This window comes from Procambarus clarkii, chromosome 71 (genome assembly GCF_040958095.1).
Source record: "Procambarus clarkii isolate CNS0578487 chromosome 71, FALCON_Pclarkii_2.0, whole genome shotgun sequence".
NCBI lineage: Eukaryota > Metazoa > Arthropoda > Malacostraca > Decapoda > Cambaridae > Procambarus > Procambarus clarkii.
In genome coordinates this window covers 27,140,097-27,159,422 of record NC_091220.1, presented here as the reverse complement: position 1 = coordinate 27,159,422, position 19,326 = coordinate 27,140,097, and positions in this window count along the sequence as shown.

Below are 19,326 nucleotides of genomic sequence, written 5' to 3'. Positions count from 1 at the left end.
ATTTGAGTGTCAAGAACAACTCTCGTGCAGGCCCGCGTTCAGTCCCTGACGTTCAAGCTTTTTTCTATAGTAAATGTCTCTAAAATGAGGCCGTATCTCGTCCTGACCAACTGTTTTTGGCTCAATTGTAACCCATCCAGCAGCAGTCTGCTGGATAGAAGGGCAGTGGGCCTGATAAAAATAAAAAAAAAATAAACATAAATTGTTAGACTAGCTCTTTACATATGCTAGTTGTTTAATTTATTAACTGCTACTAATGCGATGATGATGCAAGAGGAGCCAGTACACATCTATGGATCAACCAATAAAAGCAGCAGACTTCTAGATGTTACTACTGCTCGGCTTAGCCCCCCCCCCCCCAATAGCAAGATGGGAATAGGGGGGGGGGCTGCATTAATAAAATGAATTAAAACTAACATTCAATTATATATTCTCAAACTTATGCAAAAAAAAACTTTACAATCACATTTGCAAAACTTGCACAAATTAATTTTGGCAATTTCGTTTACCCATTATTTGTTTGTTTTTCTTGCTTGAGCCAAAAATGAATTGTTGGGCTCATTACCAGAGTCCATTTCCCACCGTGGCAACCCTTCCCACTACCCGCCCCACATGATTGGATTCATAATAAATGAACTAAACTAGCATTCAATTATATTCTCAACAAACTTATGCAACCCCCATACAATTACATTAGCAAGCTAACACAAATTCATTGAGCAAGTTTAACTATTCGCATACTTTGCGTCATTATATAATGGAATACGAAAAGGAAATTCGCAGAATTCAGAGATAACACCATCAATGGAGTCCAAGAAATACGCTTGTACTTCATTCATAATGATGCGCTGCCAGGAATCTTAGCAAAGTAACCAAAATATTTGCTTACTGTATGTATGCGCAGGATGCACATGACTCTCCGGTTAGGTGGTTGTGGAGTGAGACCAGCAACTGCAGACTTCCCATAGTCGTAAAAATGCCTTGTATAGAGACCGTTGCAAGCCTCTTGTTGAATCACTTAGGGTGCATATATGTGTGTGTGTGTGTGTGTGTGTGTGTATGTAACGAGCTTTCAAGAGATTGTCACTTACATAGCTAAACAATATGTAGGGTTCAGTTTCCAAATCAATTATACGGCTCTCGAACCCTTTTCCCCCGCTACATGCGGGAGATCCCTTTTATTTTCAGCTAAAATATGCATTATATTCAGGGGGGTTCGCTGTGTCATAGCACAACCAAAAGCCCAACATACTCCCCTAAACTTTCCCTATACGTCAACTTTTCCGTTGTACGTCAGGCTGCGAGCAGCCGCGTCCAACAGCCTGGTTGATCAGTCCGGCAACCAGGAGGCCTGGTCGACGACCGGGCCGCGGGGACGCTAAGCCCCGGAAGCACCTCAAGGTAACCTCAAGGTATCCCATCTAAATTTAAAAAAATGCATTTCCAATACCCAATATATATATATATATATATATTGACGGCCGTGATGGTCAAGTGGATTAAGGCGCCCTGTAGTTACCAGTTGTGTTGCTTCTGGGAGTATGGGTTCGAGTCACTTCTGGGGTGTGAGTTTTCATTCGCATATAGTCCTGGGGACCATTCAGGCTTGTTCGCATTTGTGTTCCTCACGTGTGCCCCAAAGAATGAGGTGATTTGGTGAAATGCTATGCCCAAGATTACCATATATATATATATATATATATATATATATATATATATATATATATATATATATATATATATATATATATATATATATATATATATATACTGTCCCTCCCCCACCCCCACCCCACCCCCCAGGAATAGGCCTGATTTGTTCAAGCCAAAGCCCAATTCACCCGAGTTTTCTCTATCTCATCTAAAAATAACGTTCATTTCCAATGCCCATTATCCAGCCACCACATATTCCCCATTCCCAAGACCATTTCATAGTGTTAGTGCTGTGGCCATCTACCTAATTTCATCCAAATTAATGACAATTCCCCATTAAATATTGGCAAAAATATGCCAAATCATATCACAGCCAAAGCCCATTTCACCCAAGTTTTACCTATCCCATATAAATTTAATGTGCATTTTCAATATCTAATATCCAGGTGCCCTATGTCACGCCCTATTCCCAAGACCATTTCATAGCGCAGTGTCCATCCAGCTGTTTCCAAATATCCAGATGTGTTTATATATCTTCAATCCTACGAAACCAGACCTAACCTAACACACAGCTAAGGCCAAATTTATCCCAATTTAATCCAATTTCCACCTAATTTGATCCAATTTATTCAAATTTAATCCAATTCCCGCCAAATTTTCCCGAGTTTACCATTTCATAGCACAACCAAAGCCCCAATTTGACCAAGTTTCACCTATCCCAATTAAATTTAATGTGAATCTTCAATATCAGGTCGCCCCCAATGTCACAGCCAATTCCCAAAGACCATTTCATAGTAATAGTGCAGTGTTCATCCAGCCATTTCCATGTTCCAGATGTGTTTATATATCATCAAACCTACCAAAAGCAGACCTAACCCAATACGGCTAAGGCCAAATTTAACCAAATTTTCCCCAATTTAAGATAATTTCCACCTAATTTGCCACAATTTTATCCAATTTCCACCAAATTTTACCATAGTTCACCTTATCATAGCACAGCCAAAGCCCCAGTTTGTCCAAGTTTCACCCATTCCATATAACTTTTATGTGTATTTCCAGTATCCAATATCCAGTGGTCGATGTCATACTTCATTCCCAGAGACCATTTCATAGTGATAGTGTAGGGTCTGACGAGCCATTTCCAATATACAGATGCGTTTATATACATCAATCCTACCTAAAAACCAGACCCAACCCTAACATGGCTAAGACCAAATTTAACCAAATGTATCACAATTTAAGACAATTTCTACCTAATTTGCCCCAATTTATCCAAATTTAAGACATTGTCTACCAAATTTACCCGATTTTACGTATTATAGCAAGGTCAATGCCCAATTTTCCCCCCCAAGTTTCGCCTATTCCATACACTGCAAATTTAAGGCGCATTTTCAATATGCAGTCCAATAATCTCGACTGTTTTCTTTTTTTATTTGTTAGTTATGGATCTTTGTTAAATATTGTATTTTATATTCTTAGAAAAGTATTTGTTTGGATATTAACCCAACCACCCTGTACCCTAACCTGCGTGGATCTTTGCCGAATATTCCTGTCAATGTTGTTTATGGACTCAACAACCCTGAAGCTAACCTGCCTTGACCTGACGTTAATTGTTGCACCTTCTTTTTTTGGGGGGAAAGTGATGTTTTTGCATCAACCCAACCGCCCTTGCCCATACCTCTGATACCAAAAATCTTGGTTCCATATATGGTATCTTATTCTTGGGACACAGCCAATCCATCCCAACCTAACCTCTATTAACTATGGGTTTAATGACCATTTTTCTCTACATCAGTTCAAACACAACCCAACCTCATATAAATGGATCTGAACTCCATTTGTACACATGTTCTTAGGAAACATGATAAAATTCGCCATATCTCTATCATTAAATAATAAAATTTTTCCTTAACCTGGCCTATAATCCCCCTCCCCCAATTGGGACAAATTTGTGTTAGATTTGGGTTATATTAAGCTAATGTGAAAATATATTCCTACTTTAATTCTTTAATATCCATAATTTGCCAGAATTTCGAGGGGGGAGGGGGATTATAGGCCAGGTTAAGGAAAAATTTTATTATTTAATGATAGAGATATGGCGAATTTTATCATGTTTCCTAAGAACATGTGTACAAATGGAGTTCAGATCCATTTATATGAGGTTGGGTTGTGTTTGAACTGATGTAGAGAAAAATGGTCATTAAACCCATAGTTAATAGAGGTTAGGTTGGGATGGATTGGCTGTGTCCCAAGAATAAGATACCATATATGGAACCAAGATTTTTGGTATCAGAGGTATGGGCAAGGGTGGTTGGGTTGATGCAAAAACATCACTTTCCCCCCAAAAAAAGAAGGTGCAACAATTAACGTCAGGTCAAGGCAGGTTAGCTTCAGGGTTGTTGAGTCCATAAACAACATTGACAGGAATATTCGGCAAAGATCCACGCAGGTTAGGGTACCGGGTGGTTGGGTTAATATCCAAACAAATACTTTTCTAAGAATATAAAATACAATATTTAACAAAGATCCATAACTAACAAATAAAGAAAGAAAACAGTCGAGATTATTGGACTGCATATTGAAAATGCGCCTTAAATTTGCAGTGTATGGAATAGGCGAAACTTGGGGGGGAAAATTGGGCATTGACCTTGCTATAATATGTAAAATCGGGTAAATTTGGTAGACAATGTCTTAAATTTGGATAAATTGGGGCAAATTAGGTAGAAATTGTCTTAAATTGTGATACATTTGGTTAAATTTGGTCTTAGCCATGTTAGGGTTGGGTCTGGTTTTTAGGTAGGATTGATGTATATAAACGCATCTGTATATTGGAAATGGCTCGTCAGACCCTACACTATCACTATGAAATGGTCTCTGGGAATGAAATATGACATCGACCACTGGATATTGGATACTGGAAATACACATAAAAGTTATATGGAATGGGTGAAACTTGGACAAACTGGGGCTTTGGCTGTGCTATGATAAGGTGAACTATGGTAAAATTTGGTGGAAATTGGATAAAATTGTGGCAAATTAGGTGGAAATTATCTTAAATTGGGGAAAATTTGGTTAAATTTGGCCTTAGCCGTATTGGGTTAGGTCTGCTTTTGGTAGGTTTGATGATATATAAACACATCTGGAACATGGAAATGGCTGGATGAACACTGCACTATTACTATGAAATGGTCTTTGGGAATTGGCTGTGACATTGGGGGGCGACCTGATATTGAAGATTCACATTAAATTTAATTGGGATAGGTGAAACTTGGTCAAATTGGGGCTTTGGTTGTGCTATGAAATGGTAAACTCTGGTAAATTTGGCGGGAATTGGATTAAATTTGAATAAATTGGATCAAATTAGGTGGAAATTGGATTAAATTGGGATAAATTTGGCCTTAGCTGTGTGTTAGGTTAGGTCTGGTTTCGTAGGATTGAAGATATATAAACACATCTGGATATTTGGAAACAGCTGGATGGACACTGCGCTATGAAATGTTCTTGGGAATAGGGCGTGACATAGGGCACCTGGATATTAGATATTGAAAATGCACATTAAATTTATATGGGATAGGTAAAACTTGGGTGAAATGGGCTTTGGCTGTGATATGATTTGGCATATTTTTGCCAATATTTAATGGGGAATTGTCATTAATTTGGATGAAATTAGGTAGATGGCCACAGCACTAACACTATGAAATGGTCTTGGGAATGGGGAATATGTGGTGGCTGGATAATGGGCATTGGAAATGAACGTTATTTTTAGATGAGATAGAGAAAACTCGGGTGAATTGGGCTTTGGCTTGAACAAATCAGGCCTATTCCTGGGGGGTGGGGTGGGGGTGGGGGAGGGACAGTATATATATATATATATATATATATATATATATATATATATATATATATATATATATATATATATATATATATATATATATATATATATATATATATATTGGGTATTGGAAATGCATTTTTTTAAATTTAGATGGGATACCTTGAGGTTACCTTGAGGTGCTTCCGGGGCTTAGCGTCCCCGCGGCCCGGTCGTCGACCAGGCCTCCTGGTTGCCGGACTGATCAACCAGGCTGTTGGACGCGGCTGCTCGCAGCCTGACGTACAACGGAAAAGTTGACGTATAGGGAAAGTTTAGGGGAGTATATTGGGCTTTTGGTTGTGCTATGACACGGCGAACCCCCCTGAATATAATGCATATTTTAGCTGAAAATAAAAGGGATCTCCCGCATGTAGCGGGGGAAAAGGGTTCGAGAGCCGCATAATTGATTTGGAAACTGAACCCTACATATTGTTTAGCTATGTAAGTGACAATCTCTTGAAAGCTCGTTACATACACACACACACACAAACACACATACACACACACACACACACACACACACACACTCACACACACACACACACACACACACACACACACATATATGCACCCTAAGTGATTCAACAAGAGGCTTGCAACGGTCTCTATGCAAGGCATTTTTACGACTATGGGAAGTCTGCAGTTGCTGGTCTCACTCCACAACCACCTAACCGGAGAGTCATGTGCATCCTGCACATACATACAGTAAGCAAATATTTTGGTTACTTTGCTAAAATTCCTGGCAGCGCATCATTATGAATGAAGTACAAGCGTATTTCTTGGACTCCATTGATGGTGTTATCTCTGAATTCTGCGAATTTCCTTTTCGTATTCCATTATATAATGACGCAAAGTATGCGAATAGCTAAACTTGCTCAATGAATTTGTGTTAGCTTGCTAATGTAATTGCATGGGGGTTGCATAAGTTTGTTGAGAATATAATTGAATGCTAGTTTAGTTCATTTATTATGAATCCCATCATGTGGGGCGGGTAGTGGGAAGGGTTGCCACGGTGGGAAATGGACTCTGGTAATGAGCCCAACAATTCATTTTTGGCTCAAGCAAGAAAAACAAACAAATAATGGGTAAACGAAATTGCCAAAATTAATTTGTGCAAGTTTTGCAAATGTGATTGTAAAGTTTTTTTTTGCATAAGTTTGAGAATATATAATTGAATGTTAGTTTTAATTCATTTTATTAATGCAGCCCCCCCCCCCTATTCCCATCTTGCTATGGGGGGGGGGGCCTAAGCCGAGCAGTAGTATCATCTAGAAGTCTGCTGCTTTTATTGGTTGATCCATAGATGTGTACTGGCTCCTCTTGCATCATCATCGCATTAGTAGCAGTTAATAAATTAAACAACTAGCATATGTAAAGAGCTAGTCTAACAATTTATGTTTATTTTTTTTTATTTTTATCAGGCCCACTGCCCTTCTATCCAGCAGACTGCTGCTGGATGGGTTACAATTGAGCCAAAAACAGTTGGTCAGGACGAGATACGGCCTCATTTTAGAGACATTTACTATAGAAAAACGTCGGGGACTGAACGCGGGCCTGCACGAGAGTTGTTCTTGACACTCAAATGTTTAGAGATTAAAATCTCTATAATTAGAGGGGGCAACTAAAATACTATGAGATATATCTTTTTAGTTAGTTTAAAAGTTTTCTTTTATTGTAAAAATGATGCCTTCCTAACATGGCTCATTAAAATAATTTTTTGTTTATGAAATCGTGTAAGTATTTATGCAATATTTATTATAAAACAATCATAATATGCAGTGGCATATCATTTTTATAAAGAGGCTTTATAAGGTAAATATAATGGCAATGCGAAAATCTTTCTATCTGACGTATTTTTGTTTTAAATAAATACACTTGGGCGAAAAACATGTCTATTGCCCACGTGAGCGACTTGGGTGGGCTCTTGCAGATTCTATGTATTTTAATCTCTAAACATTTGAGTGCCAAGAACAACTCTCGTGTAGGCCCGCATTCAGTTCTCGATGTTCAAGCTTTTGCTATAGTAAATGTCTCTAAAAATGAGGCCGTATCTCGCCCTGACCAACTGTTTTTGGCTCAATTGTAATTTCCCATCCAGCCGCAGTCAGCTGGGCATGACCCAGTGCAGGTTTGGAAGGCTTTGGAAATTAAAGCACCGTAAGATTGTGAGTGTTCAAGTCTAGGGGGGACTAAGCATTTTTTTTTGAGTGAATGTGCAAAGCCCGTGTTTATTTGTGTAAGTTAAAAATTGAGTTTTTGTTTGTGTATAAGAGTTTAGCAATGTGTTTAAGTAAGATTGTGCAACTGTTTTGAGTTTAGGGGGACTAAGTATTTTGCGCGAATGTGAAAGCCCTGGGTTTATTTGTGTAAGTTAAAAATTGAGTTTTTGTTTGTGTATAAGAGTTTAGCAATGTGTTTAAGTAAGATTGTGCAACTGTTTTAAGTTTAGGGGGTGTCATGTTCACAGAAAATGGTACCATCCGTTTTCTATGTGCGGCGGCTGAGACGCCAGAGAGAGAGGAAGGTAAACAAGGGAGCGTACAGGACGCCCGCCAAGCTTGGTAGCTACTAGTCATGTAATCATATTAAGTATTAAAGTCAGTAACCAAGTCATGACTTTACATCAACCCTACAACCAAGACTTCCTCAGTAACACACAAACACCACATTGGCGACGAGGATGAACTGTGAACGCAGGTATTTGTTCAGTTTCAAACACAAGGGAGAAGCATGCTGCCTGGAGGAGGAAGAGAAGCTGTGAGCGCCATACCCGATGCTGTATGCTAACCGATGCTGTGTGCTAACCAATGCTGTGTGCTAAACGATGCTGTGTGCTAACCAATGCTGTGTGCTACCCAAGCTGTGTGCTACCCAAGCTATGCTGAAGAAACTGTGTACTGAGGAATCTGCCGACGTTGTGTACGAAACGACGCTTTGATGTGTACAAAACCTGATGTTTTGGTTACGAAACGACGCTTCGTGCTACAAAATTCATCACACTGAACTGACTGCTGTACCAACTGCTGCACCAACTGCTGTACCAACTGCTGTACCAACTGCTGTACCAACTGCTGCTGTACCAACTGCTGTGACAACTGCTGTGCTGCTGCTGTGAGTAGGAACAACACATGTACACAAGGGCTAGGTAAGAAGTCAGTTGCTGCTATATTGTGCACTGTTGTGAACTTTTGCATTAAAATGCTTGTGTGCTTTGCAAAATTAAAGTAATTACAGTGAATTATTGACTAACATATACAGTGCAGTAAGTGTTTAATATTCTGAGGAACATTTAAGTGATAAGTTACATTTATTCAGTAAAAATGGCAAATATACCTCAGTTTCCTGCATTTGATCCTGACTGTGACCAGACAAACCTGTCACAGAGGTGGGTCAAATGGCTTAAAAAGTTTGAAAATTTGTTGATTGTTTCTGACATCAAAAGTGCTGAAAGAAAGCGTGCCTTTCTACTTCATTATGTAGGTGATAGAGTTTGTGACATCTTTGACACACTGAAAGACACTGGTGGTGCCAAAGATTATGACACTGCCAAAGCCAAACTAACAGAGCATTTCAAACCAAGGCAAAATACTGCTAGGGAAATTATGCATTTCAGGAGAGCAAAACAACTCTCTAATGAAACTGTGGATCAATACCACACACGTCTGCAGGGTTTAGCAGCCCATTGTGAGTTTGCTGATGTTGGCAAAGAAATCAAACAGCAAATAATTGAAACATGCACATCTACACGTCTCCGTCGAAGAGCTCTAGAACTTGTTGATGATGACAGTTCTCTTACCAAGATACTGGATATGGCTCGTCGAATGGAAGATGCTGCACGTGATGCTCGTGTCATGGAGTGCAGTGCTAATAACGGTTCTGCCACTGTTACTAACAGTGATGAGGTACGTAAGGTTCAGGGAGGACACCGTGATCAAAGAAGATATCATGGCAAACCTAACAGTAAATTTAGCCGAGAACCACGTCACAACTGGGGTCAAGGAACAAGGCTCAAGCAGTCACAACGACCCACATCAGAGGGTGTCAACAATAAATGTTACAATTGTGGAGGAGACTACCCACACCAAGATAATGTTTGTCCTGCTCAAGGTAAGAAGTGCTATGAGTGTGGAAAACTAGGTCATTTTGGTGCTATGTGTCGTTCCGCACTAAAGAAACCACAGTCAATGAATAAAAGCACTGTACGAGGATCAGGTCATAGGGGTCGAGGTGGTAAACACAATATTGCACCTCATATCCAGAATGTTAATAATGTACAAGACAACATTTCATTACAACCAGTCTCAGATGACAGTGAATGTGATTATACTTATGGAGTACAAGCAATCACAGAATGGAATGATCTTCCAAACAACCCAGAGACATGTGTATACATTGCTGGTATTTGTCTCAAGGTTCTCATTGACACTGGATCAAACATTGACACCATTGCTGAGTGCCACTATGAAAAAATTAAAAAACAGTTCCCAAAGCTTGAGAACTATAATGGCAAAGCCACTGCCTATGCTTCAAAGGTAGCCTTGCCAGTGATTGGAACTTTCACTGCAGAGATTAAGTCAAAGAATGCAATGCTCATTACTACATTCCATGTTGTTAGGAATGCAAAGGAGTCTTTACTCAGTTACAAGACTTCAACCAAATTGGGGCTACTTCAGCTTTCTAATGGTGTAGCAGTGGAATCTGCAAACAATGTTGATGCTATTGTTGCTGAATTTTCTGATCGATTTAAATCCATAGGTTGTTATACTGATAGCAAAGTACATCTGCATATCAACCCAGATGTAATTCCAGTTGCCCAACCACATCGCCGACAACCATTCCATACTCGCAAGAAAGTCGATGCCGAACTGGATAGGCTGATAGAACTAGATATCATTGAACCAGTAACAGGCCCAACACCATGGGTAAGCCCAATTGTCACTCCACCAAAGCCGAAGAATCCAGATGAGATACGCATTTGTGTGGAGATGCGTGTTCCCAACAAGGCAATAATGCGTGAACGCCATCCTACACCGACTGTAGATGATATGATCTACCGCTTGAATGGTGCAACTGTATTCAGCAAGTTAGATTTAAACAAGGGCTATCATCAGCTTGAACTTGATGAGGAGAGTCGATTCATCACAACGTTTACGACACATCGAGGTCTGTATAGGTACAAGCGCCTGAGTTTTGGTATTAACAGTGCTGCCGAGGTATTCCAGCACATCATCAGCCAGGTATTGCAAGACATACCTAATGCTGACAACATGTCTGATGACATCATTGTTTATGGCCGTACCCAAGCTGAACACGACAAAGCTCTTCGTGCAACATTGCAACGCTTACGAGAAAAGAATTTGACGTTAAGCCGAGGAAAGTGTGAGTTCAATCAACATAAAATTGAATTCTTTGGACATGTACTTAGTGACAAAGGTCTGTCTCCAGATCCTAAGAAAGTTGCAGATATCAAGAACGCTGCACCTCCTTCAACGTCCACTGAAGTACATAGTTTTCTGGGAATGGCAAACTACTGTTCTCGCTTCATTCCAGATTTTGCTACCATTACGAAGCCTCTACGTGAGCTCCTGAAGAAAAATGCATCATGGTACTGGAGCGATATCGAGCAAAATGCATTTGATGCTGTGAAAGATGCACTAGTAGAGAATGCGACTGCTGCATACTTTGATCCATCAATGGACACTGAGTTAACGGTGGATGCTAGTCCTGTTGGATTAGGTGCTGTTTTAGCCCAACACAAACCTGGTCAACCAGATTCCCGAGTAGTAATTGCCTACGCCAGCCGTTCTCTCACAAATGTTGAGCAACGATACAGTCAGACAGAGAAGGAAGCTCTTGCTCTTGTATGGGGCTGTGAACACTTCAATGTGTATCTGCTTGGTGCACCCTTCACCACGATAGTCACTGACCACAAACCGTTGGAGACCATCTTCAATAATCCAAAGTCCAAACCACCAGCTCGCATTGAGAGATGGGCTCTTCGTCTGCAACCATACAACTTTACGGTGAAATACAAGCCGGGTGCAGGCAATCCCGCTGATTACATCAGTCGACATCCTGCCAACAGTTTCACCATCACCAAGCATCAGCAAGTTGCCGAGGAATATGTACACTCTGTAACCTGTGATGCAGTCCCTAAGGCTCTTACTCTTGATGAAATCCGCACTGCAACCCTAGAGGACCCAACTCTGCAAGCAACAGTGGATGCATTGACTAAGAAAAAGTTTCCACGCATCCCACCCTCAGGAGTTGACCAAGATGCATTCAAAGCACTTGAACGCATCCAGACAGAATTAAGTGTTACGCAACAACGCGACACTGTGCTGCGAGGTACTCGTATCGTTATTCCAGCTGTTCTCCAGCAACGTGCTCTGAAGCTTGCACATCAAGGACACCAAGGTCTTGTTAGGACCAAACAGCTGCTACGAGAAAAGGTGTGGTTTCCTGGCATTGATCGTCAAGCAAAGGATATGCATGATGCCTGTGTCCCTTGCCAAGCTGCAGTGGATACTTCAAGACCAACACCTCTACAACCTTCACCACTACCTGCTGCACCATGGACGGAAGTATCAATGGACTTCTGCGGACCACTACCAACTGGAGAGTACTTGATGGTAGTCATTGATGATCACTCACGTTATCCAGAAGTAGAAATCATCAATTCCACATCTGCAAAGGCCGTCATCCCGAAACTTGACAAGATCTTTTCAAACTTTGGCATTCCCGAAGTTGTCAAGACAGACAATGGACCGCCATTCAATGGACAAGACTTCGTCAACTTTTCTGAGCATATTGGATTCAAACATCGCCGTGTGATGCCACTACATCCCCAAGCAAATGGAGAAGTTGAGAGATTCATGCAACCTCTCATGAAAGCGGTACGCTGTGCTCATGCCGAAGGACGATCCTGGAAACAAGCTATGTATGCTTTTCTCAGGAACTACCGTGCAACACCACATGGAACACTGGGCAAGTCGCCTGGCGAACTTTTATTTGGACGTCCTATGAGAATCGCACTACCCGTCATGCCAGTCGAGGTAACGGATAAACGTCTCGCTCAGAAGGATGCACTAGCCAAGGGCAAAATGAAAATTGCTCATGATCAACGTGCAAAGGAACAGTTCATAAAGGTTGGTGACACTGTTCTCGTTAAAAAGAAAAAAGAGGGAAAGTTAGATATGCCGTATGATACAAAACCATATAAAGTGATTAGTGTAAAAGGAACTATGGTAACAGCTAGTAATAGAGATCATAGTATAACACGTAATATGGCTTATTTCAAAGTGATTCCAACTAGTGTAGAAAATGAAGTGCAAAGTCGTGCAAAAGAAAAAGAAAAAAATAGTTATAACCCGACAAACAATTCATCAAGGGATGTTATTGCATTTAAGGACTCTCGTCCTAAACGTCATGTTAAACGCCCTACACGATTTGATGATTAATTGTGTTCCTATGTAATGAAAAGTATTTACTTATTGTGCTAAACTAAATTTAATATTGTTTGAATAATGCAGATATCTCATTCAATATTTTGTAACTTTGTATTACAGTTTCTTTCATGTTTGTTTAACATTGCATATGTATTTTTAACATTGAAATCCTTTGTGGAAAAGATTAAGTTGTTTAAATTCTTTGTGTGTTTAATTAATGTTAAATGTATGCAGTATCTCTTGATATGTTAATAACTTACTTTGTGTCAATAACTTTGCTTTGTGCTACAAGCATGGTAGACATCCTGTATTCATTCTTTTTAAAGAAAAGGAGGGATGTCATGTTCACAGAAAATGGTACCATCCGTTTTCTATGTGCGGCGGCTGAGACGCCAGAGAGAGAGGAAGGTAAACAAGGGAGCGTACAGGACGCCCGCCAAGCTTAGTAGCTACCTAGTAACTAGTAACTAGTAGCTACTAGTCATGTAATCATATTAAGTATTAAAGTCAGTAACCAAGTCATGACTTTACATCAACCCTACAACCAAGACTTCCTCAGAAACACACAAACACCACAGGGGGGACTAAGTATTTTGCGCGAATGTGAAAGCCCTTGGTTTATTTGTGTAAGTTAAAAATTGAGTTTTTGTTTGTGTATAAGAGTTTAGCAAGGTGTTTAAGTAAGATTGTGCAACTGTTTTAAGTATAGGGGGGACTAAGTATTTTGCGCGAATGTGAAAGCCCTCGGTTTATTTGTGTAAGTTAAAAATTGAGTTTTTGTTTGTGTATAAGAGTTTAGCAATGTGTTTAAGTAAGACTGTGCAACTGTTTTAAGTTTAGGGGGGACTAAGTATTTGCGCGAATGTGAAAGCCCTGGGTTTGTTTGTGTAAGTTAAAAATTGAGTTTTTGTTTGTGTATAAGAGTTTAGCAATGTGTTTAAGTAAGATTGTGCAAATGTTTTAAGTTTAGGGGGGACTAAGTATTTTGCGCGAATGTGAAAGCCCTGGGTTTATTTGTGTAAGTTAAAAATTGAGTTTTTGTTTGTGTATAAGAGTTTAGCAATGTGTTTAAGTAAGATTGTGCAACTGTTTTAAGTTTAGGGGGGACTAAGTATTTTGCGCGAATGTGAAAGCCCTGGGTTTATTTGTGTAAGTTAAACCAAAAAAAATGAGTTTGTTTTTGCGAGCGAGTTTGTTTAAGCATGTGCTATAATTAAAAAACTTCCAAAGTAATGACAGTAATGCCAAAATGAATTCATCTTTTCACTTTTTTGAAAGGTGGAGGTGTAACATTTTCTGAAAACCTTTGCGCTTGATATACCACGGCACTGACATAAGTCGATGCGCTATATGAAGTTATTGGGCCCCCACCACAATAGCTAAAAACTATTATGTTAAAAAATGAAATTTAATACAGAATACGAACAGATTCCCAGTATGTATTAAATTGCTTAAACCACTCAACTACTTTCCTTTATAGTATATTTACGAGTTTCAAATTAATGTTTGGAGTGTCAAATCCAACACAATATGGCTGAGGCCCCACTTTTTAAACTTCTTTTCGTATTCTATGAAATATCACAGGTATTGTTAATGCTTGTAACGTTTATTACAAAAGATAGACATACATTTGATGCTATTTTTCATATTAAAATCTAATTTAAGACCCAAAAAATATATCTATAAACAGGTTAGAACCATACAAATTCAAGTATGCCTTTTTCACCAGTAATCAACTGTATGCCACAGAAAATGGAATCTTTACTTTAGCTACAGAAAACGAAGCAAAGCCAAGGGGGGATGACTGAAATAAACAGTTTCCAACCTGACTCTTCCCGCACATAAACATGTCTTTCTTGACCTCATTTCAAATTATATAGAGTACTGAAAGCTCATTTTCCATAGGGAATATACTAAGGAACTCATTTTACGACTAGAACGCAAACTAGGACCCCTCATTCAGATTCAAAACACGAGAATTATTGACTGAACATTTCCCCACTATCAAGCACACAGGACTCTTTAAAGCTATCTTAACTTCTTTAAAACCCCAATATGACCCATCTCACATGCAGATCCTGTTCTATGACTCGCCCTTCATGTCAATGTACCCCACAGTATCATGCAAATTCAAGATAAGGCTTACTACACCTATATATCCAAAATGGTCTTTGTAAGGAATCTTGACCCCCCCTTGTATGCTTGACCCCCACTGGGGTTATCCACCTCTGACCATTACAGAAAATGGAGCTGTGCCCAAGGACTCCCTATACTATTCAGTCATAGCCTCATTAAAGTACTCCAAAAACTTCTAAATTCGCTTTCAACTGCGTTTCTTGGTTTGAATCTATTGAACATTCACCCTCTGATCCATTCAAAAGTAAGGGCCCCCAAATTGATACCGTAGTACTCTCGTAACACCCCCGGGACAAATCGTGCATTTTTGCTCATGCCATTAAAATACTCCAAAAACGTTTATATGCCTTTCACCAGTGTATTTTTTGGTTTCCAACTATTGAACATTCATCCTCGGTACCTCTCATAAGTAGAGACCCCCTTCTTGAGGCCCTAGACTCATCTTAAAAGCTCGAGACGAATCGTGCAAAAAAACAGGTTAAGATAGGGCACCAGTTCCTCAGGTACACCATGGGTGGTGGTCCCCCCGGGACCCCAGGGGGGACCACCACCCCACCCACGCCAGCCAGCCAGGAGCGCGCTGACTGTGCCCTAACCTAACCACCCAAAATAAGAGGAATGGACGATCTGGCCCGACAGGGTCAAGTCGGCATGGAAGTGCCCAACCGTTTCTGAATTTTTTTTACCTCAATCTGTCTCCTTATTCACTACTATCGGGCCAGACTAAACATCTGTGTACGAACAAGCCGGGCTCCACCGGCCAGACAAAACGTCTGTGACGAGCAAGCAGGGCTGCGCCAGCCAGACAAACAGCTGAGACGAACAAGCTGGGCTTCAACAGCCAGACAAACAGATGAGACGAACAAGCTGGGCTTCAACAGCCAGACAAACGACTGGGGCGAACAAGCTGGGTTACACCAGCCAGGCAAACAACTGGGACGAACAAACTGGCTTCAACAGCCAGACAAACGACTGGGACGAACAAGCTGGGCTAAACCAGCCAGACAAACGTCTGGGGCGAACGAACTGGGCTACACCCGCCAGACAAACGTCTGGGGCGAACGAACTGGGCTACATCCGCCAGACAAACGTCTGGGGCGAACGAGCTGGGCTACACCAGCCAGACAAACGTCTGGGCGAACGAGCTGGGCTACACCCGCCAGACAAACGTCTGGGCGAACGAGCTGGGCTACACCAGCCAGACAAACGTCTGGGCGAACGAGCTGGGCTACACCAGCCAGACAAACGTCTGGGGCGAACAAGCTGGCCAACTCCGGCCAGACAGCAACTGGGACGAACAAGCTGGGCAACACCAGCCAGACAAACGTCTAGGTACGAACAGGCTGTGCACCAGCCAGACAAACGTCTAGGACAAACAGGCTAGGCTACACCAGCCCGACGAACGTCTAGGACGAACAGGCTGGGCTACACCAGCCAGACAAACGTCTAGGACGAACAGGCTGGGCTACACCAGCCAGACGAACGTCTAGGACGAACAGGCTGGGTTACACCAGCCAGACGAACGTCTAGGACGAACAGGCTGGGTTACACCAGCCAGACAAACTACAGGAACAAACAGGCTGGTCTACCCCAGCCAGACAAAACGCCTAGGTACGGACAAAACGAGCAACACCGGACGGACAAACAACTGGGACGAACAAGCAGGGCATCACCGTCCAGACAAACGTCTGAAGAACATGCCGGACGACACCGGCTGACGCAAGGCAGCAATTAAGAAGAAAGTATTGGGCCTACCCACCGGGGCACCGCCGCCACAAGGGCGTCTCCTGCCCGAGGGCGAGAGGGAGAAGGACAGGAAGGAAGCGAACACAGCCCAAGGCAAGCACTCCTCGGAGCGCCATGCCACGTGGGTGATGCCGACCTTGGCATCGGCCCCTAGGGTCGGCCCTAGGGACAAAGACAACTAAAAAACCCGGCCAGGAGGCGTCGCCACCAGGGTGATGCCAGGACGCTCGCAGTGAGCCTGGCCGGTCACGCACGGCCAAGCGCATCACGAACCCTGGCCCCTAGGGCCATGCCTAGAAGGCACAACAAACCAGGTTCCAGGGAAAAACGCCTGGGACGGGGAAGGAAACGAAGGGCATCCCTGGGGCGAGTGCTCCACCGAGCTCCAAGCCACGTGGGCGCCGCCACCGGGCTTGGGCCCCAGGGCTCAGAACCCTGGAAACCAGCCACGTAGCGTCGCCACAGAGGGCGATGCCAGACCACAGAAGGAGCCTGGCCGTGCCTGCACGGCCAGGCGCGGGGGAAACATGGCCCCTAGGGCAAGCCTAGGGGCACAGCAAACCGGGGAGTGCCCACCTGGGACGAATGGTCCACCGAGCATGCAATAGGGCCGGGCCCCAGGGCACAGGACCACTGATACCTGGCCACATGAAGTCGCCGCAGATAACCAGCACACCAGTCCTGACCTGGAGGCGCGCCTGCAACCCAAGGGAGGCAAGCAGGCGGAAGGCCCTAGGGAACTAGCTAAAGAGGCCGAACGGGCCGCGAGTGACGGCGCAAACACACGCTAGCACTAGGGGTAGTCCTGACTAACTTGAACAGGAAACTCTCTTACCTTAAGGTTTGCTGGGTAGGGCAGGGGGCCCCTGCAGTACCGGCCTGGGATGTAGAAGGCCCCAAAGGACCAGGGAACGTCAGATCTGGGACCATAGTAGCGGGGATGGGGTCCATTTGCTTGAGAAATCTCGTGTACACAGTAAAGCAGAATGGAGAAGCGGTAAGGGTATTGGCCCACGTGTCGATGAGGCGTGGTGCTGAGCGTGGAGCTGCTTCGTGGATCGTGGACCGGGTCGGGAGAGGGAGTGAGAGCGAGACCTGACTTCCCGCGCTTTTTATGCCACCCAGGCTGGCCGCACCGCGCTTTGCGGAACGCGACGCACAATTGTCTCTTCCTTCCCCATCAGAAACTCCACCACCTTTCGTTCAAAAGGCAGTGGCCTTATCTCCTCAAGGGCACTAGACTTGGTTTTAAGGGAAAGGATTATCTAATAATACTAATAAATAAATAATAAATGTTTATTTAGGTAAGATACATACATACAAGAGATTTTACAAAGTTTGTTGGATTAATAGATAGAGCTAGTACATACAATGCCTAAAGCCACTATTACGCAAAGTGTTTCAGGCAGGGAAAACATTAATGACTAAAGCTTAATACTAATGGGTATAAAGAATAAAATGCGTTGAGAACAAATAAAAATAGAGGTAAAAGAGGGGGGAACATGGCTGAAAAAGCAGCACAAATACAATTACAAATTATTACAGACAATTACATTCAAACAGCGTTGTTTTGAAAAAAACAAACAGACATAGGTTGACAACAGAGGGGTAAGGTAAGTTACAGGGAATTTATTAGGTAGTGCTTCGTTTTTATCTTAAACTGGTTGAGAGAGGTACAGTCTTTAACATGGTTGGGAAGGTCATTCTACATTCTGTGTCCCTTGATTTGAAGAGCATTTCTAGTTTGATTAAGTCGTACTCTAGGAATATCAAAACTGTATTTATTTCTGGTGTGGTGCTCATGGGTTCTGTTACAACCTTCAGTGAATCTTTTGAGGTCAGGATTGGCATTACAGTTCAGCGTTTTATATATGTATAATAAAAAATGAGAGAATGTGCAGTGACTTAATATCTAACATATTCAGAGATTTGAGTAGGGGGTACCGAGTGATGTCTGGGGCTAGAGTTGGATATTGTCCTAATAGCAGCTTTGTGTTGAGTAATTAAAGGACGTAAATGATTTTGGGTAGTAGAACCCCAAGCACAAATACCATAGTTGAGATATGAATAGATGAGGAAGTAATAGAGAGTCACCAGGGCAGGGCGGGGTACATAATATCTGATCTTAGAAAGAATGCCAACAGTTTTTGAAACTTTTTTTGATATATTAAGAATGTGTCCCTGGAAATTCAGCTTATGGTCGATGAGAACGCCAAGGAATTTGCCATCTAATTTGTTACAAATTTTGGTATTGTTTATTTTGAGATTTATTTGATTAGAGGATTTATTGCCAAACAGAATATAGAACGTTTTGTCAATGTTAAGGGTGAGTTTGTTGGCAGTTAGCCAAAGATGGACTTTCTTTAGCTCAGTATTTACTGTGGCATTTTGAGCAAGGGGGTCAGGACTGGAGTAAATGAAGGTTGTGTCGTCAGCAAATAGAGTTGGTTTGAGGTGTTGGGAGGC